This window comes from Toxotes jaculatrix, chromosome 19 (genome assembly GCF_017976425.1).
Source record: "Toxotes jaculatrix isolate fToxJac2 chromosome 19, fToxJac2.pri, whole genome shotgun sequence".
In the NCBI taxonomy this organism is placed as follows: domain Eukaryota; kingdom Metazoa; phylum Chordata; class Actinopteri; family Toxotidae; genus Toxotes; species Toxotes jaculatrix.
In genome coordinates this window covers 10,613,850-10,631,275 of record NC_054412.1, presented here as the reverse complement: position 1 = coordinate 10,631,275, position 17,426 = coordinate 10,613,850, and the positions used below count along the sequence as shown (strand labels likewise).

The 17,426-nt window shown below is 42.5% G+C and overlaps 1 long non-coding RNA gene across 1 annotated transcript; it reads left to right on the top strand.

The window, feature by feature from the left end:
• The first annotated feature begins 3,117 nt into the window (after positions 1 to 3,117).
• LOC121199785 lies at positions 3,118 to 11,037 on the top strand. Its single transcript, XR_005896463.1, has 3 exons — positions 3,118 to 3,232; positions 4,293 to 4,333; positions 10,840 to 11,037. It is a non-coding gene; the product is annotated as an uncharacterized LOC121199785 (long non-coding RNA).
• The last annotated feature ends 6,389 nt before the right edge of the window (positions 11,038 to 17,426 follow it).

Here is a 17,426-nt window from a genome sequence, read left to right as displayed (position 1 = left end):
GGCCAGATTGGCTGCGTGTGTGTGTGTCTGTCTGTCTGTCTGTGTGTGTGTATTTGTGTGGGAAAAAGGATCTTTGCTTTCCCTTCTTTCCCTTTCAGTCGTCTCAGATATCCGTTGGCTCTCTGAACACGACACATCTCTCACTGTCAAGGTCTCTGCCATTTGGGAACATGACGCGGGGGGAGAAGTGGGGGAGTTATGACAGAGAAAGAGAGAGAGAACAGTGAAAGAAGGATTTCGGCAAAGGAGAAAGGGGGGGTCTATTAGAAGGTGCAAATGAGCAAAAGGGGGGGGGGGGGGGGGGGGGGGTGCTGGGATGAGAGAGATGGGAGAGAGTGAGGGAACGAGGAAGGGAGGGGGTGAGACGAGAGCGTTCCTGCCGATGCTCACGTAGGCCCACAGCTGCAGAGAGGCGCAGTTGCCACTCTTGTCTTTGTGCCCCCCCCAAAACCGACACCGCTGATTCAGTTCTGTTGACCCCCCCCCCTCCAGCTAATTCGACCAACACATTCGTTGTTGTCACGCTGGTAGTCACACGCTCTGCCTCACGCCTTTAAAATCCAATCCAGATGAAGGTGGGCTTGAACACTCACAGCTGCACTGGGGTGGATAGGATGCAAACAGGGTTTTGCATATAGGTCAGAATATAGGCATGATCTCAAAAGGAGGCCACACACTAAAAACCCCTAAGGTGCTGCTACAAAAAAGAAAAGTAATTGAGCTGTGCCTGTTACGTGCCTGCCGAGGTATGTAACGTTGCTGCATTGTCACAAAAACTACAGTTTTGTAGCCAAACGAAGTGTGTGAACATAATTTCTTGCGTGCACAGACACACACAAACACTAGCATTGTGCCCTTCAGCTCATCCCTGGTGACATAATCATTCCCTCCTGTGCAGCCTGTCTGCATAGCTGGTTTCTGACTTATAACAGCACCATCCTCAGGTCTGATCCAGTGCAGAAAAGGTATGAAACACTGTTATCTCATCCCTCTGTACTGTTCGACCCCTATTGCTATTCAAACCTTTGATCAAATACAATAAAACATGCTCATGAAAAGGAAACACTGGACAGTGGAGGAGTTAACTACAAAGATGGTGAAGGTGGTGACTGCTACTCTGCTAACATAGGCTCGTCACCTTTAGAAGGAATAGTTAATCTGGTGTGGTCTGCTTTTCTATTATTAGGTTTAGCTATTCCCACAGAACTGCATTACCCAGCCACGGAACTGCATTACCCAGCTTTTCCATTTTGACACAAGAGCAGATGAGACAGACAGCACGGACCATCCTGCTTACTACCACATTACCGTTTAGACCAGACACTCCGGTTTTATTTTGTGCAAACATGGAAAGTCTGCAAGGTATTACTTAACAAGGACTTCTCTGTTGCAGCACCACTCGTGCCTCTTAGTGCAGCTTTGACGTCTTTTCCCTCCTACTTTTACTTGCTCATGCATTAGGCAAAGACCAGACATCTCCTCCTCTTGCCACAGTGGCTTACATTTCTTCTCTTGGACTCTGTCACCCATGAAGCAAAGGACAGTGTGCTTGCTGCAGATTCATTGTTCGACCTGCTGTCTCCTTTAATCCAAATCTGCTGGGGCATTAAATTGATTTGGGTTTTGACTCTAGATGCCTGGTGGAGGTTGTCCTGTCCTCGTCTGCCCATAGGCTATTATAGCAGAGGATGTCCTGCTGGCTCTATACAGACACTGTTATTTCAGCTGGAGTGAGAATGTGTGGAAATATCTGCTGGTGCATTAGCAAGACATGTATAGCCAGGGAATTGTGGAAATGTGCTTGCAGGATGGGAAAAGTGTGTTATGTCTGCAACTGTGAGGGATACAGTTACTGATTCATCTATGACTCATCAACTATTAAACCTTACATGACATCAGTGCAAAATATTTTTGATTATAGTGCAGTTTTTACTTCCATATAACTGTCTTCTGCAACCACTAGACTTCATAAGAAACAGTTCTGTGGTAGGGATTTTTGTGAATGAATGTCTGGATTTGTTCACCAGTGGCCGCTGTTGACTCAGTAAAACAGACGTGCCTGGTAACTGTTTCCACGACGCCGCTGTGTACGAGGCAGGCTGCACGTTGCCGAGGCTTGGGCTTCGCGTGGCAACTGGCCAAGCTGTCAGCTGCCTGCTTTACTGGCAGCCTGTGAGGGTCAAAGTCAGCCAATACTGCTCTCTCTCTTTCTATCTCATACACACTCAGACAGACACACAGACACTTTGACTACATACACTCTGTCATGATCTCATTCTTTCCCTTTAACTCTATATCTCCCCTTCTTGACAGTGCAGACACACTGAACATCTCTCTCCTTTCTTTGCATTTCACCCTCTCCTCCCTTGTACAGACAAATCCTCTATATCCTGGATCCCACGGGGTACTGTGACCACATTTACCTTCCTGCAGACATACTGTCAATCTGTGACAGTGTGTGTGTGGTCTCCCCATTCCCTCACTGTATTCCTGTGTTCCACCCTATTCCCCGTCTGAGGTTTCCGCGTCGGATCCCGATGCCTTTCTGGGCAGGAGAACAAAACCCCATCATCCTTTTCACTGGCTGAAGGAGAGCACAGCCAACACAGCCGCAGGATTTGTTCAGAATTGGCTTCAAGAAGAATGGTTGGAAAGGACTGGAAGGAGCAGGTGGAGCTCTTTGGCAAGTGTGTTTCTGAATATGCATGTATGTGTGTGTGTGTACGTGTGTGGTGAGGGTCACAGTTTTGCATTTTGCACAGATATGCATTCACAAAGCAACAATTTGTTAGGTAACATGATGCCATTTGAGGCACTGCTGATCACTGAATGCATCTATTTTTGGGTAGGGGTCCATAATGAAACACAGCATGATGCTGTAGAAACTCTGACTGACAAGATTAGTCTGCAAAAAGGAGTCATGTGTGGGGGCGGCCAATAAAAACAGAAGCATGATCGGTCAACAATGCTTCACCTTCACTCTGGTCCGTGAATATCCATGTGCATGATTTTCTGTACTATTTTTATCTGTGTCTATCAGCGTTTAGACTTTTTTCTTTTTTTTATAGCTGGGTTCTTGCACTTACTGGCCTTCACAATTGTCTTTTCACCCATCTAGGCATGTGAGTTTGTCTGTCACCGAGATCACTTTGGCCTGCCTGCGTGTCAATCTGTCACTTCTTTGTACAGCAGCACTTGGATTAACTGTCTCCGAGTCAAGGTGTCATGAACAGTAGGTCATAGCTTGTCATTGATGAATTAATTAAGACCAATGAAATCACCATGATTCGATTTCAGCTCAGTACACTGCCCTTGTACACCATAAGCACTGCTACACCCTAATGGCTGTCAGTACATTATTAGCCACACTAGCATGCAAAAGTTTTGTACATACCCAGAAATTATTATTCCCATCAGCATCAGCTGTTCCTTATGTTTAATGCTACTTAGCAAATGTGAGTATTTTAACACAAAGTTTGTGAACATGGTGAATGTTATACTTTCTACTTTCCTGGCAATGCAGGACCAGCAGTGTGGAAAAAAAAGGGAAGGGTCAAAAGTTGAAAATGTTCAAGTCTATGCAAATGAACATGAAACTTGCCTGGCAATTTCAAATGATTTAGCTGAAATACCGACTATGCAGTAGTGGACTTGTAGGTTTAGTCTTTAGTCTTAAATACAGGCTTGCAAGCTGCTAGCATTGCTGTTTTTGTTTATTCATTCATTAATATTTACATTTTCATATGTCGTAGTCATATAACAATTGGACTGACTATAAAATGACTGCAGTTAGTGGCGGTATTGAAAAAGGCTACATTTAATGGTACTATCCCTGGTATTAAAATAGACTAAAATACAAAATGTTCTACAGTCAAGTCACTGTTTAATGATCCTTTGGGTAAATTGATAAAATCTTGACTGTTTCACTGTGTTATTTAGTTCAGAGGACAAAATATTCCTAAAGCTGGAACACCATGTTAATATGAGCTGGAACGGAAACAAAGAAGTGCTATTGTTGATACCTTGCCTTTATAACAATAATGATGACTTTATTGCTCTGCTTAGCAACAGTTCTTATGCTCACACACATACACATACACATACACATACACATACACATACACATACACATACACATACACATACACATACACATACACACACACAGTTGTTAAACAAGTATCCTGAACATCCCATTCTTTTGGACGCATCCCAACCTGTCTTATCCCAGTCAGCCTCCATTTCCCCTCTCTCTCTCTAACCTTCTCTCTCATCGACCTATTTCTCTCGAGGTGACCGTGTCTCTTTTCGGTAAAAGCATTGTGTCAGGTAGGTAAGTCACAGCTTGTGAAGACTGTGCTGCCTTGCCAACCTCCCTCCCACCCGCCCCGGTCCTTAAATCCATGTCATTTTGGCTTGCTGTAGGCTGGAAAAGATCAAACAGCACATGTGGGTCTGACCTTCAGCCCTGCGCCCCTGCTGCTTACTGCGTATATCTCAGCAGTCACAGTCCGTCTAAACATTAACTCTGGGGACTGGGCACAGTTTAGTCTAATGATCTGAGTATGCATGTGTGGTGTGCATACACTTATGCATGTACACGAGTGTGTAGTCTTAGCTGCCTGTTATGTAAGTCTACATGAAGAGATATGCAAAGAGAGATGTCTTTCCATTTTTTTTTACAAGTTTTGCAGTCTAGCAGTGAAGTGTTATCCACATGTGTTATTAATTAACTTCCTAAATGGCAGAGAGATAGAAACAGAAAGAAGAAGATGCTGATGCCTGAAATCTAGAGTCTCTGTCATAATCACTTTCTTGCAGCGTTGGTGAGAAACAGAGTTCAGGGTGCAAAAAGCAGCAGCTGTCCTTACGCAGCCTGACTAGAGTCCTACTGGCACTACTGGGGGTGTGATGGGCACCTGCACCCAGCGGCCCACCTGTGCTGTGGAGACCTGCAGCACTGGGCCTTTTTCACAAGTCAGTGTGGTTCACAGTCTTGGAGCTGACATGTGAGCAGCTGTTCTCTCAGTCCATTATGAGCACAGTCGAGGCTTTGTGTGCGCTGAAGAAAGGAGCTACTTGTCAAAACTGTGACGTAAAAGTCCCCTACTCTGTGCCACAGTGTCAGGGGAGATTTTGGGTCAAGTCAAGTTATGCGTGAACATTGTCACGTACGGCACTGTTAATGACTTATGGTACCACTGTGTCAAGCAGGTACACAATCAGATTTGCTTTATCTTGCTGCCTCTCAATCTTGTTCATTGATTGCTACTTGCCTGAAGAAGTGGAAGCACACTGATAAATGAATTGTAAGATCGTAACATGTTATCAAGGTAGTTGCATTCTGGTAACTTGTTCAATTATTTCATTGCCTTAGATCAAAACAACTACAGACAGGTGAGAAATTAAAGGAAAAAAAATCAACAAAAGTGTCTTAGTAAGGTGTTGGAACAGGTGGCCAGAACAGCTTTACTGCCCCTTGGCATTAATTCTACAGGTCTCTGGACTCTGAGGGGTGAACACTATTCTGAACACCAAAAGATATTCCCTCATTTGGTGTTAGCGGTGGAGAGCACTGTCTAACATCCAAGAACTTCCACAAGTGTTCAACTGTGTTGAGATCTGGTGACTGTGAAAGCCATAACATATGATTCACATCATTTTCATACTCATCAAAACCTTCAGTGACTGCCTCACACCCTATGGATGGAAGCATTGTCATCCTGGAAGAGGTCACCCCCATCAGGATAGAAAAGTTTCATCGTAGGATAAAAGTGATCACTCAGAACAACTTATTTTGCATTTGATTTGTAGTGATTTGTTGTCACCCTTACCTCTAAGGGCAAAACGTGGACCCAAACCATGCCATGCAAAGAGTCCCACCCACAGCGTAACAGAGTCACCAGATCACCTCACCGTTCTGGGCTGTGCTGTTCTCTCGGTGCCACACATGCACTCGCCCACTTGCGGTGAACATGGTGAAGGATGACTCATCTGACCATGTCCCTGTTCTCCACATCTCTATAGACCAGTGCCTTTCGTTTTTGCACCACTGAACTCTAAAATGTAGATTCATCTTTGGAATGGGGGGTTTATGCACTGCAGCGCTACTATAAGATCTCTCTCTACGTAATTATTGACGAACTGTTGTTGTCTGTCCTGCACTGACATTCTCAGTCACCTGAGGAAGAGCTGCTCCTGTTTTTCCTTACATACCACACCAATACACAAGCATCATGGTCATCAAACGTGCACTGTCGACCACCACTTCCAACCCTATTTACTGACTTTCTTCCCTATAGATCTGAATGCAGATGTCACTTTAGTCACTGTTCCTGCTGAAACAGTAGCCAGTTGAACTGTCTTTGTGACTGAAGCTCCTGCCACCTGTGCCCCAACAATGAACCCTCTTTCAAAGTCACTTAGATCTTTTCCCTCTTGCCATCTTGGTACAAAATCAGAATCAGCTGGTCCTTCTCTGCATTTTTATGCCTCCCAAAGAATGTGACTGGATGCTGACTGTTTTACCATGCAGTGCACCTGTGGGGAAGAACCTGCGTTTGTTATGTTTCTCCACTCATTTATTCAGGTTTTTTCTTTAAACTGTCACCTGTCTGTAAACATAAGGACAGGTTATGTAAGAAATACAAGTACCCAAAGGTTTTAATAAGGTTTTTGCTACTTATTTACATTAACCATTTTTACAGATCATTTATTTTGATCCTACTTTGTCATGTCTACTCAACTGGGCAAATGCATGTGACCCAACCTCCAAGGTCATTTGCATTTGCCCCATGGCCACTGGGGGGCGGTAGGGTATTACCTGACCCGTGATGGGGGATCTAATCCCAAATAATATTCCTTCCAGAACTCAGAGACCCACATGTCTGCCTGAATGACCCAAACCTTCATGAATGACTGGCACTTGGTGTCACGTCAGTTTTAGCTGACCTTGTCTCCATTGCCCCACACTAATGAGTCACACTGGAAACTGAATCCATTCCACTAGACTTTACGGCGGTAAAGAACTCAACAGGCTGTTTTGAGATTGTTTAATTCTTTTTTTCCCTTTTCCATTCTGTTGCAAAAGCTGTGGTGTTCGAAAGTGTATGGTTGTGTACGAATTGTTTGTTTCCTGGAAAGTCAACGCTCTCCTGTAATTTGGCTTCTCTGGTCAGAGGGTACATTAGGTCAAACACACAAACACACATTGGCAAAAGAGCCACAGGGGACAGAAATGAAAGGCAGAGATTTGGAGAACCAGAGGACAACTTGTGCAGATCACAGTCTTCACCTTCATAAACCACCTGCGGTTGACCCTCTTACCCTGTTGCAACACATGGACACCTCTTCCACTTCTGCTAGTTGCTGTTCAGGCAAGCAGTAGCCACAGGCAGAAACATTTTTTTCTCAAAGGAAATCTCTGATAAGCTCTAATCTCTCACCTTGATATTTTATGCACCCAGCAACCCATTCTCACCCCCTCCAGCACTTTGAAGTCCCGAAAAGCAGCTATTGTTTATTTCAGAGCAGGGTGGAAAAAAAAATCTGCTGATCTGCCACTCATGTGAAGGATATGGAAATTTGGGACATGGGAATTTGAGTTTGAGAATGCCATAAAAAGGAATAATAGCCTGGAAATGTGTGACTTTGATGAATGTGATTTGCAGTGGAATGAATGGAAATATTGTTGTGGGAGGATTTATTGTGGTTGTGTGTGGGAATTCAAATAAAAGGGGGGCTGAGAAAGAAAGAGAAAATATGATAGGTTTCATTTTAATCTGATGCTGGGTTTCCTGCTGTTATGGTCTACTTGTTGCATGTGCATGCACACACACGCACGCACACGCACACACACACACACTATCCTGGTTCTCAGGAGGCAAATGTAAAAGTAAACAGTATTTACTTAGAAAAAAAAACAGGATACACAAATCCAAGCAGGCAAAAAAAAGTTCAAATGGTCAAGCTGAGTTAACTAAACAAAAACAAAAACAAAACATGATCAGCATCAAAACAAGACCAAAGAGCTGGAAAAAATAAGGCACAAGACACAAAGAAAATCTGGCAGAAAGCGAGTGGAAATGGACCAGAATATACACTTACTGATGAGACAAAGGGGAACAGGTGAGCAGGTGAATGGGGAGGAGGAGCAGGACAGGTGGGAGCGGCAGGATCTGAAATGACAGCAGAATAAAAACGTTTGCTCAAACAACTTGACTGAATGAATGAAAGGATGAATGAACAGACTCGAAACTATAAAACTATGACACGCTCGCACGCAGGCTTGTGCGTGTACTGTATGTGTGTTTGCTTATGGTATGTATACATTCATGTGTACAGTTTAACAACATGTCACTGGATACAACAAAAGCCTTATTTTCAACACCTATGGAAAATATGACTACATAAAGTCACAAGACTACCTTTGTAATTACCCTGTGTCAAATATTTGACTTTGTCATTACAACCACCTGTCTCTCTTTCTCACACACACACACGCGCGCACACGCACACATACGCGCACGCGCACACACAGTCTCCTGTTTTTCTCACATGGGAGGACATTGCATTGACTCAGTAATTCCCTGAAGACTTTGGTTTTGTGGTTTTGGTTCATTGACAACATTGTAGTATATTTATAAAAATACAACACATGAGGTTTTTGACTTTTTCTGTCAGGGATAGAACGATAAAGTCCTGGGCTCATTTCCAAGGTTGTTCCTGGAATTTTCATGGTCCATCAACTTGTAACATGATGGAGACAGCTATTCAACATCTGACATGAACATATATTTGAAAATAAGAACAAGGAAACTGAGACATAAAAATTTACAGAAAGCAGACAGTTTAAGATGAATGTATCAGTGAAGCAATGAATCAAGGAATTTTTGACACTGTGTCTGGCATTATGACTGTGGACAAGCTGATACCTTTTTAAAATAACTGGGAAAGTTTCCCCATTTGTTTTGCTCCTTGAAGGTATAATTTCATGCGGTCTCAGTCTCTGTTTGCCTCCATAATTTCTAGTTCTGCCATTAACATTGTTCAGTACTTACCTTAAATTTAACCAGGGCCCCTGCTGGCCATCTGGGTACCCTCGCACCAAAACACACATACAAACATTTGGAAGTAGAATAATCTTTAAACTGAAGACATTTATTGGCATTATCAGTGACAGTAACAGCATATAGGTCTCTGGCTGTGTGTGTGGTATCTTGTGTAACTGAATTGCTGGTTGATGGCCAGTATCTTCCTCTCAGTCCTTAGACAGTAATCTTAGTGTACGTAGCGGTGGAGCTAAATTTAACCATAACTATACAACCCCAAACCTTACCTTAAATACTGACCGAAAAACAAGGTGTTAACCCCAAAACGTAATAGTTTTCCCAGTGGGAACCAGCTATTTGTTCAAGAGAGGGAGGTGAGTCACCACAACGTTGTCTTCACTTGTCACATCCCTGAGTATTTTTTAAAGAATTTGCACTTACCATATGTAATTTGCCACCACTGTGGACAAAAGCTAAGTCGCGGAAACACAAACAAACATTATGCAGTCAAAAGTAACTCATGTGCATGACACAATTTAATATTTATGTCCAACATCCTGCTGCCAAGCCCGTAATAAATCAAGAGAAGTTGCCAGTTACAGTGATTGTGATGATGACGACGATGATGACCGCTTAAACTTTACAGCCTGAGCCAACTCCATTACCGACAACCTGGTGGATATTTTAGACGGCAGCTCTCACCACTGCAGAATGTAGATAAACACATACCATTTAAGTTCCCTGTCATAATCCTACAGTCAACAAACCTTCCCTGGCAACACTGCCCCGCAAGTTTACAATGCAAGGTCACAATTACAGTACCCCTAATTACTGGGTTACCTCTGTGTATGTATGTGTGTCAGCGTATGCATGTGAGTGCGCATATCTATGTTTCTGCCTGGCTGTGCCAGTGTCTGCAGGAGAAAGAGGTTTGAGGATGTGGGTTGAGGTAAATGGAATCCCTCAACTGCATTACTGCATGGTTCGCCTCATGCTATGAAATATTTTTTGACCAGAATGTCCCAAAAATAATGTGTATGCTGCTCCATACAAATAAAATGAGACAGAGACACATTCTGGAGTGGGACTGAAAAATCAACACAAGGTGAGGAAATGACCTGAGAGAGAGAGAGAGAGAGAGAGAGAGAGGGAGAAGGTTTAAATATGTCATGTAGCCTAGCTCTGTTTCTAAGAAATTGCTTTCATGCTCCCACTCCATTTCCACTGCCACAACTTAGACTTATATTTGGCTTGAGGCCGCAATTAAACACAGTGGTGATTTGAGCTAAATGTCAATGTCAGCAAACTAACATTCACGCAACAGCAATTAACATGTCGATAACGTTTAACGTGTACATGGCCGAAATGCATTTTTGTCCTGATGAAAAATTAACGGCTCACCAATGTTACTACTGTTAGGATAAGGTAGGGGCCTCCGTTCCTTCTCCTTGTGTTTCTGCTGTGTTCCCCTTCCTGGTGTGTGTTATTGGGCGTGTTGTGTCTGTTCTCCCTGTTTGTGTTTGAATGTGTGTTTTTGTTTGGACACGGTGTGGGGACGTCACGCTTCCCGCCATCTCACTGGCACACCTGTTGAGAATCCGCTCATTACTCCACCCACTTCCTGGTGTTATTTAAAGACCGGTGCTTCAGCCCATTCTTCGCCGATGCGTCTGTCATCACTCACAGTAGAAATGTTGGTTGACTTTGCTAAGAAAAGAACTCATCTTTGTTTGAAGAATCTTAGTCTGTTTGTGGATACTAACCTCTGTTTGTTTCGCCTGTGCCACAGGATCACCAACCACACAACCACCTGTTTGTTCCACCTTCACTGCACCCAGTTCCGTGGAAAAGACCTCACCCACGCTTTCAGTCCCTCGCCTCAGTCTCAGACACCTCTCCATCCAACCTGGATTCACCCCTCCACCTACATGGGAGTCAGCTGAAATCATCCTGCCTTGCCTGGCTGCCCACTCGTCTAGTTGGAACACAAACTCTTGCTTTTCCTAAGTGGAAATAAACTGTTGAACTCAACTATTGTCTCTGTGTCTCTCTGTGCCTGTGTCTGCATCTGGGTCCTAGTTGAATAGTAAACTAGATTATAACAACTACAGTCGATCCTCGGGGGGAAACACATGGAAAAGAGTGAGCGCAGAGGGCAAGAGAAGGATGGAGAAATTCAATTATTGCTCAGTTCAGGTATTGCTGCATGTGGGGTGTGGGTGAGATAAATGAAGCAGTCAATAAACAACATAACAAAAAGACATTTATAGGACAAAAGAACAATAAAGAAATACAAGTCTTTGCAGGTAGGGAGTGGCTTAAAGGATAGAAACATCTGGGATGACTCAGCTAAAATGATTTTAGTGAATCAATAAGAGGAAAAGGGAGGAAAATGGAAAAGAGAGAGACACAGAGTCATGGTGTAGTTTCAATGCTCCTGCTCTTGTCTCCACATTCACCTTGACCTTTTACTGTATATTCCCTCTTAATGTTTCCACTCCCAGTGACATTCTGCTGCACAAGCTCAAGGAGCCAAAGCTATAAATTATTATTTTTTTCTTTTTTTAAATCTTGCTCTGTGTGCCAGGGAGGAAATGTAAATGAAAAAGTGTGCATATGTGTTAGAGTGTGAGTTGCATGATAAACATGCTTTCAATTAGTCACACATAAATGAGCGACGGGTACACAAGCTTGTCAGATACTTAAATATATATATTATATTTATGTACACAATCACACCCACACATTTGGCTGCGCCATGAATTGAGGCCATCGTCACTTCCAAGAAACTTCTGGCTCTCCCTGTGCAGCTTCCTTCTGAAACCTGAGAAGTAACACTGACATTATCTGTGTGTAGAAGCGCTGGAAAGGAAGGTGTAACAGGGGGTTGCTGAAAAATCAAAGCAGTAACACCTGTCCCTCACAAGACTGTAGATGAACCTGTGTGCATCTGATAAACAAGCCTCCTGGACGTTCAAATCTGTTCTGTCAGAAACCTCAAGGAGCTGCTTCCCTGTGAATCCCAGCCTTAAAGTTTTCTGCATAATGGGACCGAAAAGCTGCAAGACACAACATAGCTCTGGCCACCTTGGCCTCCAGAAAGCCCCTGGTTTGTAGTTGTGTGGTCGACGTCTGCTAAGCTGCCAATTGGGAACACATGCCATTCCTAAGAACCCTGCAGGACTGGGGGATCTGGTGACAGCAGCTCTTGGCTTACAGATAGTCGATGCTAAAATGAGATACACTTCGGGGCAGGCAAGTGCCGGGGGGGGGGGGGGGGGGGGGGGGCAGGAATGGGAGGTATGAGAGGCAGAGGGAAGGGGAAAAGGAGAGATAGTTGGCAGAGGAGAGAGAGAAGTGTAATGTGGGGCTGTAACGATCAGGTGTCAATGAGTTCATGTTTATCTCTCTTGATTTTCTCCTGGGTGAAGTAAGGAAGGATTCTGCTTTTAAAAATACACTGTACATGGTATAGATGGGGTTAAGATTTCATCTCTTTCATCTGTTCTAACTGAACATTGTCTATCCAGTCTGTGTACACACTGCAGGAAGTGAAATCCCATTAAAGCTCGCCTGATTGTTGATAGTACATTTGCAGTACCTGACATGCATTCTTAATGGGAGCTTGTTATCTTGTTATTGCTGAAAATGCCTTGTGAAGTCCATATAGCCTTACTGCACAAGGCCACAGCAAAGCATACATACATACATATATACCTACTCCCTCAGGCTGAAGTGAAGAGGTTGACATGTTGGAGTTTTAATGAATACTGCATGGATTACCCACACTGGCCCCGTCTTCAGCCGGACTTGATATTGAGGCAATGTTTCATTCCTTTCTAACTTTTGCCTGAATTTGATAAATATTTGATTTAGTCTTGGAAACTTGTGTGAATGTAAGCCCAGTGTGTGTGTGTGTCCTCTTATCTGTCTGTCCTTGAGCTTGAGCCTGCCAGATGAACCTGGGTTGGCCTGCAAATAGAGAGCGTAGGATCAGTCATGCTTTTTTTAAAGTTGGAAATCTTCAGTATTCCCTGGATGTCTCTCCCACCGATGTCCAGATGAAATCACAACGCTGTGCAGACATCTTCTGCTGTGCTTGGCAGCTGAATCTAGAAGGATTTCACAGTGAGGGGGTTACTATTGACTGCATGGAATGGGTTTAATGACAAGCTGAGCTTGTGGTTTTATTAAGGTACTTCTTTATAGTAGTAGGTTTATGTCCTCCAAAGACGGAGAAGACAGATGAGAGCGTCTTCTGATCTGAAGTAACCATTACCAGGGTGGCTTTGTTTGTCTGCACCTTCTAAAACTGTCTCAAATCACTGTTTCAAAAATAAAGCATTTTTCTGATCTCACAACCCCTTTGGTTTTAGTTTCGGTTAGGTTTAGGCACAAAAACAGCATGGTGAGGGTTGGGGAAAGATCATGGTTTCGGTTAAAATTAGTAATGTTAGCGGTCCTTCATTGTCATGGTAACAATAATGACCAGTTTGGCTAAGGTGAGGGAATGACCACACGATCGTGGTCATAGTTACAAGAAAGCAACCCCACTGTTTGTAGGAAACAGGAAATTAACAGCGGCCGCCAATGTTTTGTTGATCCTTCCTACCACCCCAAACTCCTCCACACACAGACTTTGTGGTCCTGGAACAACATCAGACTACTTTGTCATTTGCACGTAAACATTTATATCTGATCGCTCTCGTTTTTCTTGGGAGGACAGTCACGCAAAAAACACTGGTGCCCAAATGGATGCATAAACTTATAAAGGATCAAAAATACTTGAATACATTGCAGCGATGAACATATAACATTACGTTCAAAGAACAAAGAACTTTCTATCAGTGAAGCTCCTGAAAAATGGTGGCAGACAAAAACATCCAATCTGTGGATCAATGAGGAGACTGTAACCTTCCACAAATGAATACATGAAACAAGCATATATGCCACATTTCCATCACATTTTCCAAACTGTTTTTATTTGTTTGATGTTTGATTGCCACCCTTTTAATTATGTCGTTATGCCTCTTCCTGTGCAACACTTTAATGGCTCCTGACAGGAGATTGTCAGAATTAGCAGCACCAGCTGTCCTATTTTGGTGAACCTGCTCCTAATATTTGCATAACAGTAGTGAATGGAGTTGCACATTAATTTGCATTTTCTCTTGCTGATTTTCTGGAAATTCCTTTTAAATTTGCACTATGTTTGGATGGAAACTTGGCTTCCATCTTCAGACTCAACTGGATCACATAACAAATAAAGTTTACTCTCTTCAGGGAGACTGTTGAACTTCTTGTTTTCAAAGCTAATGATAGTAATGACTGTAATAAGAGATCTCCTCTTGGGAGATCTGTTATACCACTGGCCACAGAAAATACTTAATTCTCATTGGCTGGCAGCTAACCACTGCAGGACCACTTTTTTTGCTTGCTGTAACTGTATCCCAAATCCCCCTCTGTTTACTATAGCCTATAGTGCAATAATTTCACAGCTCAGATTTTACTCTTCAAATCCTAAAACATAATGCTTCACATTTTATGGATGAGAAAACTACTGTTGTGCAACTCTACTTCTCTAGAGCTGACAGTGATGACGCAAAATGATGATGATGATGATGATCAATAAGTGTCCAGAATCAGATTTTACTGCTCACTATTGAGTAAACAACTGTGTCAGTTACATGGGGAGGGGAGAATGAGTGAACGAGGGAGTGGTTTTGGACACATCCTGAGTTTCCAGTCTCGGTGGTGACACAGAGGCCTCTCAACGGTTTACCCTGTGATGCAGCCAATTCCTTGTATGATGTAACAGCTGTTCGGGTCACATGCTGCAACAGTTCACTTGGCGATGCAGCTGTTGGACTTGTGATACGGTTGTCTGTGCAGTGCTGCTGTACTGTGCTCTGGGACACATCAGTTTCACATCAGTACCCTCTCAGTGGTGGTTCCGGTGATATAGGTGTGTATTTTGTGAGGCAGCACTTCCTACTGTGATATAGCAGAAGGCCCTACTGACGCAGCTTTACAAGTTAGCACAGCTTTGAGTGATAGGGTGCTAGATTTCCTGAATGGATTTGGCAGTAGCTATCAATCCATGTATGTGAAAATCCTTAAATATAGCACAGTAAGCAGATTACACCTAATCCACTTAGGGTTTTAGATTATTACCCTAATGTATAGGCAATATAGTGTATGATCACAACATGAGAAATAATGCGACAAGGTCACACATTATGTGGGCCTAATTAAAAAACAAGGGATCTTGTGTTAAATTGCGCATATCAACATGACACTTCATCCACAGTTTGATGCATCTTAATACAAATGTAAGCAAAGACTAGAGACATCATGTGGCAGGTGGGTTGGGACCTAGTAAATAAGTAGTAAATAACTGACTAACCTGAGGCAACAAAAAGAGGTGAACAAAGACACACAGACATGTATACTAATCAGCCTTTAGTACATGACCAGCAAGTTAATTGTAAACGGCCACCAACAAACTTGACTGAACAAAAAACAAACTGAGTACTGGGGTCACACTAGAAACAGTAACCTGGACCAGATCTTACAATTGACCATTGATGAGAATGCAATTTTTTTTGCATTCTCATTAATGGTCGCCGCTATCAGACACTTGACCACATAACTTGAACTCACCATTTCGCTTTCCTCTAACATGCAGTTTGATAGACTGGCAAGCTTCAGCCAAGCGAAAGTAATCACATGTAAATGATTTAAGTGGTCACAAATAGGCGGATTTCACAGAGAACATGCAGGGAATGTCTTAATCTCACCTTTCACTGGCCCCTCAAACTGCTAATCTCTCACAAATATCTACTGCTCCTGGACACCGTGTCTTTGTGCTACACATTACCAACAATTAGCCATGGCTAATTAGCCGCACCACCAGTCAGGGTGTACATTAAAACAACGAGGCATGGCTCAGTGACTTCACACCGAGCTGTTAGACACATTATGGTGTCTCACATGTTTAAAAGCAGCCATTAATCATGGATAAGTGGTGTAGCTGTACTGGCAGATCACTTGTCTGAAGCCGAACTCTGACTTTATTGCTCATATCATGTTGCAGATGCCTTTGTGTGCAAAGATGTGTGTAGAAAATGCACAGACCCCTTTTTTCACGTGTAACTATTTTTTTAACACAAAAAACACCATTATATACTGTGATTCATCAAAATCAATGGCAATGATAATAACAACTATCATTATCATTGATAATAACAATTATCATTGTCATAAAATAATTTGGTAACCCAGTGGTTCCCAAACTCACCCTAGCAGATGAGGAACTCCTCACCATTTGAGTATAGTGTAGAGTGTAGTGTAATTGATCAGGTATGTGTTTATTCCTTTGTTTTACAATTTCCTCTATAATTTAAATGGTTGATTTTAATGGTTTATCTAATACAGATTTTTTATTTTTATACATACAGTTAAATATTGAAACAATTTATTAACTTTAACTAAGTATTTCAGCTGTTTATCAATCACTTTAAACTGTTTCACTACTTTTACCTAAAATTTTCAAGTTTCTGTAAAGGAATCTTAGCTAACTAATTAACATGTTTATAAATTGCTGTTAGCTTAGCATATAGCGAGTTTTTAAACCCAGCTTTCACAACATAAGTTTACTCAACATAAACAAATGTGGATCAGAATATTTTTTACATTTTACAGTTTCTACAGCACTTTGAGTGAACTGTCGGTGAAATGTTACTCAGTGAGAGGAGTATGTGAAGGACAGGAGATGGGTTCATTATGGGAAAAGTCAAGGAGACACTGCACAGCATGTTTATTATCTTGGGCAGATGATGCCAGTGAAATGTTCTGGTCAGAGTTTGCCGTGGTCATTTAGAAGAGGAAAAAAAAATGATTCAGTGTCTGCCCTGAGGGAGTGAGATCAGAGGGCTGAGTCATAGAGGGGGGAGAGAAAGAGCAAGATGTGGGGTGAAAAAAAACTATAAAAGGAGGGAAAGGTTGACAACGTGAAGGGATCAACTTTGACCGAATGACTACAGCAAAAGCTCAGCTCCTGTGACATGGCAGTATCATAACACGGTATCACGAGATACCAGGTTATTGATATGAGATAACGCTGTCAAACACAACAGAAAATCTGGAAAATGTAACCTCGTTTAGAGTTACCTTGAAAACAGATGAAAGTTATTCAGGAGAAGGTAATGTAAATGAAAGATAAGAGGTACACATTGAATCATTTATCATTTCTATGCTTCTATAAAGCACCTTGGGCAGGAGTCGAGATATAGGTCAAAGGAGATGTGAGATTTACAGTGTATGTGGGAGAAAGAGGAAAATGTTTACACTGAGGAGGAATCTGTAGTAGTGAACTGG